Below are 7,624 nucleotides of genomic sequence, written 5' to 3' on the forward strand. Positions count from 1 at the left end.
GCATTTAAAAAGATGAAGATGGGAACAGATAAAGTAGTCATAGAAATGATCAATGCTGCAGGAATGCCGGGACCAACATGTGTATGGAGATAGAAAAAGTGCCTGAGGGTTGAGAAAAGGGGGGTTATAATTCTAATAATTATGAAAGCAGATAAGCATATGTGAATTATCTCCCATGTTGTCATGATATTGGATTGAAGACTTAGAGGAAAGGTGGAAAAGACAAACAGTTTAGATAAAAATGTGGGAGGTCAACATTAGAAGCCATTTTCATTCTGAGACAGATCATGGAAGGGAGCTGGGAATATGGGAAGGAAATAGTACTGACTTTTATAGACTTTAAAAAGGCATACAAAAGCAACCCCAGTTAAAAAGTTTGGGAATGCCTGACACACAGGGGAATTGGCAAGAAACTAATAACAATGATAAAAGCAATGGAAATCTGATAACTGTTACAGCTGTGTGAATTCAACAGTGGGTAGAACAGAATGGTCATGCATTGACCATGAGCTAAGGTATTTTGTCACCTTTACTGTTCATAATGGGGATGAATGACATTGTATAGGCTGTAATGGAACATTGTAGAGGGAAAAGAATAATGTTATGATGATGTTATCTGGGGAGAAGATGAGGAAGAGGTACAACAACAGCTGAATATAATGAATAGAAGGATTAAACAATGGAGATTGAGGATCAGTGTGGAGAGGGGTAAGACAGTGGTGATGACTAGAGGAAGAAAAGAAGGAAAAGGAGCTATCAAAATTGGAGACAAGGAACTGTAAATAGTAGAACACTTCAAATAATATGGAAATTAGTAGAAAGATAAAACTGTGGAGTGCCTTTTACAACCAGGTACATTAGATTAATATAAAGATGTACCAATGAAGGCTACAGATGTAATATAAAGGGATATTACTTACACTTAGTAACATATGCAGCAAAAAACCTGGACAGTAATTCAGAGAAATGGGCCGATGATCTAGATGTTAGGCCCCTTTAAACAACAAGCATCATCATCAACTCAGAGAAATGGGAGTAGTGTACAAGCAGCTGGAATGGATTCCTGTAGAGCAAGGTACAGAAGACACATACGGACAGATTGAGAAATGAAGACATAAGAAACGGGCTAAATGTGCAAGCACTAAATGACAGACTGGAGCAGCATGGATTGAGGTGGTTTTGACATGTCAAAAATGTGAAAGAAGAAACACTGCCAAAACAAGCACTGGAAAAGCAGGTGACAAGGAAGAGAGGACGAGGAAGATCAAGATTAAAATGAATAGACTCTGTGAAGAACAACATAGGAAAATGGAATCTGGACTGGAACACTGTGTTGGATGAGGAACAGTGGAGAACCATATTTACTCCATCTGGTGTCAGCTCAAAAAAGGGAATTTATCATGATGATTCCAACTTCCAGATTTAATATATACAGCAGAGAGATCATTTTAAAAATTGTGGCTTCTTTATTACAAAGAGTATGATTGCAGTTGTATGGCATATGTTGTGTACTTTAGCAGTGCAATGAAGCATCACAATGCCAAAGACAAATAATGCAATATTTATTTATCAATAAACTGATATACTATATCCTGGTTACCTTATGATATGAATGTATGAGCTGCAGGTGAAAGCAATTCAGTGGATTAAGCAATTATAACAGGCAGATTTCTAAGCTATGACATCTAATAATTCATAGCAGAATCAGTGAGAAAAATGTTACTTTTCCTCTTGCTGATCTACTTGAGGTAGTAAATCCAGTGATGAAATATTCAGCGTTCACTTGCAAGGGAGAATTAGGAAGGAGAATGAGTTGTTTACAGTTTATTATTTTATGTTGGCATAGCCATGAGTGTTTTGAAATTCTTGCTTGTGTTCAGAGATATAATCATGGTGCACTCTTACAAAACTTGCATTTTTATACTGCCAGATCAACTTTGAAGGTACACAGGATTCATTATCTATTATGACGTGTACTGGGTTTGTAAATTTGATGGCAATCTACAGGCTTAGATAATAGCATTTATCCTAAATATCCTGATGGATACATCAATTCATTCTGCTATCAAAATGTAGCTCTTGAATACCAGTCTAAGTAAGTTGATGGTGATAAAGGTGCATCCAACAGCCCACTTTCTTCTTAAAAGTAATGTACAATGAGTTGATGATACTTGTTATTTAAAGGGGCCTAACATCTAATGTACAATCTAGAATCGGTTAAAATCATTGCTTGAATGATTATATCCAGACAGATCTCACTGAACTTTTATCTACTTTTGTAAATGGGTTGATATGAAATCAGGAAAGGGTTTCATTATCCCTCCTGCCATTACAGTGCTTATCTGAGACTGCAGAAGATCTCAAGAAGTTGCTGAATGGTATGGATGAAGTCTTGCGAAAGGAGTACAAGATGAACATAAATAAGTCCAAAACAAAAGTAATGGAGTGCAGTCGAACGAAGGCAGGTGATTCAGGAAATATTAGATTAGGAAATGAAGTCTTAAAGGAAGTAGATGAATATTGTTACTTGGGTAGTAAAATAACTAACGATGGCAGAAGTAAGGAGGACATAAAATGCAGACTAGCACAAGCAAGGAAGTTCTTAAGAAAAGAAATTTGCTCACTCCAAATATTGATATTGGAATTAGAAAGATGTTTTTGAAGACCTTCGTGTGGAGCGTGGCATTGTATGGAAGTGAAACATGGATGATAACTAGCTGAGAAAGAAAGAGAATAGAAGCTTTTGAAATGTGGTGTTACAGAAGAATGCTGAAGGTGAGATGGATAGATCGAATCACGAATGAAGAGATACTGAATCGAATTGGGGAGAGATCGATTTGGCTAAATTTGACGAGAAGAAGAGATAGAAAGATAGGACACATCTTAAGACACCCAGGACTTGTTCAGTTGGTTTTTGAAGGAAGTGTAGGTGGTAAGAACAGTAGGGGTAGACCAAGGTATGAATATGACAAGCAGATTAGAGCAGATGTAGGATGCAATAGTTACGTAGAAATGAAAAGGTTAGCACAGGATAGGATGGAGAGCTGCATCAAACCAGTCTATGGACTGACGACTCAAACAACAACAGTTGCCATATGCATATTGGGGAACCCTGCTAATGGAGCTTGAAACTGTATAGTAATTTCAGCCATATTTCTAAATACCAACTTAACTTTTTTAATAGTATTTAAGTTCAAGCCTTTAGTTTCCTAAGAGTGTTGAAAGAGGATGCCAATAGAATAATTAAGTTGCACTCAGATAGTGTCATTATCATATTGACTCCTTTTTTATTTTTTGTAAACTACTTGGTTCTGTCCTGTAGTTTCTGAGAAATAGTAATGTTAGTATTTACTGTATTTCAGTGTGGAGAAAGCTGCAATATCAGCGGAAGGGACTACTCATGTGTGTGTTAGTTGCGGTAAGACATTCAGTCAAAAAGGTACATTGAAGCGCCATTTAGAAACTCATAGAGGAGAAAAGCCGTTTCGTTGTGAAATATGCAATGGTACATTTTCCCTAAAGGATACTTTAAGGAACCATCTTTTAATTCACTCTGCAACGAAACCGTTTCAATGCTCGGTTTGTGGAATTCGTTTTAGGAGGTCGGGGAATCTTAGGAAGCATCGGTACACGCACAGTCAAAGTAGTCCATACTCCTGTTCTATCTGTGGAGAGACGTTTAGAACAGCTACAAAGCGGACACTACACGATAATGTACACTTCCATAGTAGTACTTTATCTTGTACATTTTGTGGGTACACCTGTAGGAGATTAGCAGATCTAAGGAGACATGAGAATATGCACAGTAGAACAGGCTCATTGTCGTGTTCGTCTTGTGGAAAATGCTTTGGAAAACCGTCTGACCTTAGAAGACACGAGAACACACACTCCGAAGCTAGGTCCTTTTCTTGCTTGATATGTGATAGAAGTTTTAAACATTTATCAAACCTAATTCGACACCAATATATACATTCCCAAATTAGGGCTTTCGCTTGTTCCACTTGTGGACTTGCTTTTAAGAGATCGTCAGACCTTAGGAGGCACGTCCTCACGCACGCTGAATTTAGGGCGTTTTTATGTTCTATTTGTGGAAGGAGTTTCCGAAGATCATCTGACCTAAGAAAACATGAGAACGCTCACACTGATGATCCCATTGTCACCTGCTGAAAGCGCTTCACTATGAAGCATCCATGATTTCTGTAATGAAGTCTTCCGGTTGGGTTTACACTAGGGGTGGGAATTGAGAGCGTATGTCTAGAGAATCGCGAGAACTTGTCATTGCTTTTGTCACAAAAGAATGCCTTGTGGAACTCTCGGGAACGTAAGAACCCTTCTTACGGCACGGTTATGCGGCACACTGAGAACTACAGGCCGTTGACATCTTGCCCAGTGGGACAACAGTTTAGGTCATGGCTTTCTAATTTCAGTTAGTAATGCACAAACAAAATAAAAGAAGGTTTGCAACTTCACATGCAGTCCATAAGAAAAAAATCTTGGTGTGAATGCAGTGGCATGATTGGCCATTTGAAGAGCCATGAGATATATGAAGAGACTCAGGCATTGCTAAATGGTTTTTGTACCTTGCCTCAGCAGGCTGCTAGTGCAGGTACAGCTAGGCCTACTTGAGTTGTTTAGTTTCAAAACCATGTGTATTCATTTCCTTTTCAGATATGAAATTTATGGTATTTAACATTTTGAATTATGATCTGTGCATTTTATTAGGATAGTGATCTTAAATTCTAGAGCTCTTACTCAAACCCAGTGCCAGCATATTTAGAACTTGTTATATTTCACAATCTTTTAGGCCTAGTATTGAATATTCCTTTTGTGATGTCTGGTTTTGAAAGTAAAGGATTCATTCGCAACAGTGGGACACACTTTTTCTGGGGTGTGGAATATCTGTTTTAATCACTATATAGGTCAAGGATTGAGAAGTACTTGCAATTCTCATTAAATGCACTTGTATTTCCCATCCGTACTGAAATTTAATAGTGTGTTAAAGCCCACTGTCAAAGTCATGCTAGTTTAAAGAAGTGCCAACACTAGAAGTATTTAGGTTTTGTATGTGGATTAAGTAATTTTTTCATATTTCGAAGAGAAAGTGTTTAAAAACTGTTAGTTTATGAAATACAACAAAAACTCAACTCCAGTAAACACCTACATAATATCTCAGAATTCAGTGACAGCAAGATCACATGGCCTGATTCTTCATGCTAACACAATTTTATGACTCATTGTTAAACTTACCCCCTGTATAGATATGTGTAAAAATCTGTAATAAAATATTATTTTCAATAAACAGAGGATAGTGGGAATCTGTTGTGTGAGTACAGAGCACAGATTAGATTCGGTGACTTCTGTGCCAGGAGTGCATACTTACGAGGGATACCTTTGACCACGAACACTCGGAACTGCACAAAATCATGCTTAGAATAACAAGCAGTCATAAAGAAAACAGTGGTGTGCTTCATTTCCATGCAAAACTCCGCACTTACCTGCTAGCGCCACTTGACGGTGCATAGTATAGCTACACTACCCTGTGCTCCAGTTGCGTGAGTGTTATACCTGCAGTACGTATTTGTCTCTTGGAGTGTTCGGAAATGAGTTACTTTGTAAACTGTGTACAGTTCAGTGATATCATGAAGAGAGTTAATCCTGCGCATGTGGTCCAAATATTAGGGACCAAGTTGTAACGTGCTGAATATGGAAATGACATCCGGGCCAAGGATATGGAGTTTGCGGATATATTATATAACATAATAATTCGGAACTATAATGGCGATGACACAGAAATGCACAATGTTACGCTGGATAGATATACGTATTTTGAAGGACAGGAGGAACCTGAACCTGAAAGTGGCTCTTCAAGCAGTACACGACATTAATCTCCAGGAGCAACAGGAACAGTCAAGTCAAAGTGAGTACAAACACTCTCCACCCAAAAACACGACGTCTAGTGTAATAAAAAATATTTATGACCGCGTAGTAGAGAACATTCACACAAGTATGAAGGATGAGTTCTCCACCTAATTTATACTTTATTTTACATGGTATCAATATTATTTACATAAAAGGACAGTACCAGTTTTGACCTGTAAATAGGTCATCTTCAGCTGTTAAAGAACCTGCTTAATAGCAACTGTACAGAATAAATCCTACTAAAATACATGGTGCGTTCCATAAATAATGCGCCCAAATTCATAAAAAATCATTTATTGAATATATTCGTACAAATAATAAAAAATCTTCAAAATAGCACCCTCTTGTGTCGATGCACTTCTGGAGGTGGTGTTTCCATGCCTGGAAGGCCTTTTCCGGAATGTCCTTTAGAGCCAATGTAACATTCGCCTGAATTCTTTCAATCGTGTCCCAATGTTTTCCTTTCATGACTCCTTTATCCGAGCCAGGTCAGGACAGTAGGGAGGCTGGAGAACCAATGGGGTGTTGGTCCTGGCCAGGAAGTTGTTGACAATGAAGGTGCTGTGACTTGGCGCATTGTCGTGATGAACTTTCCACGTGTCCTTGATGTTGGTTTGGCAGCGCGAGACCCTCCTTTTCAGTCTTTTGAGCACTTCCAAGTAGAAAGCTGAGTTCACTGTAGTCCCGGTAGGTACGAATTCGTGGTGGACAATGCCTCTGACGTCAAAGAAGACAATGAGCATGGTTTTGATCCTGGACTTGCTCATGCGTGCCTTCTTGGGACGGGGCGACAATGGGGTGTGCCAGTCTAAACTCTGCCTTTTTGTCTCAGGGTCGTACTCAAAAATCCATGACTCATCACCAGTGATAACCGAGTTAAGAAAATTAGGATCATTTTCACACATTTCCAACATTTCTCGGCACCGAAGCACTCGCATGTCGTCGGTCAACACTTTTGGGACCAGTTTGGAACACACCTTTCTCATGTTCAAATCTTCGGTCACAATGCGGAAAACGGTTGTTTTTGCCATGTTTAGAGTTTGTGCTATCAATTGAAGGCTCAGCCGTCTGTCAGAATTCAAACAATCGCGCACACGCATCACATTTTTGCCGACTAGTGAGGTTGATGGCCGCCTACTGCGAGGTTTTATTATTTATAAGTTTCACATTCCGTATTGATTGGATTCAATGTAATAGATAAGAAAAATGTTCCACTGATCAATACATTTATTGTGGATGAATTATTACACTAGTACTGGTTTCGACCTATCTTGGCCATCATCAGCTAGCACACAAATTTACAGTCATGGGATAAATTACAAAGAAGTTACTTAAGAGCATCCGGATGTCTGATAAAAAATGGAAGTAAAATATATTGCAGTATGTTGCGTTAAAATAGCTCTGATTAGAAGTAGTGATGGTAGGATAAACTAAAACCTATTGATTGAGCATGGACATGAGTACATAAACACATTAAAATATATATGCCACATCATAAGACACTAAAAATATATAGCACATTAAACACATTAAAACATGGTATATTTTAAAAACGTCTATTAAAATTTGAGTTCATGTTGCGTTGCATTCATTCTTCAATCCTCTTGTATCTATTACATTCTTATCTATTACATCTTATCTATTACATTTTGAAGAAGATTTGAACATGAGAAAGGTGTGTTTCAAACTGGTCCCAAGAGACGTA

This window comes from Anabrus simplex, chromosome 13, assembly GCF_040414725.1.
Source record: "Anabrus simplex isolate iqAnaSimp1 chromosome 13, ASM4041472v1, whole genome shotgun sequence".
NCBI lineage: Eukaryota > Metazoa > Arthropoda > Insecta > Orthoptera > Tettigoniidae > Anabrus > Anabrus simplex.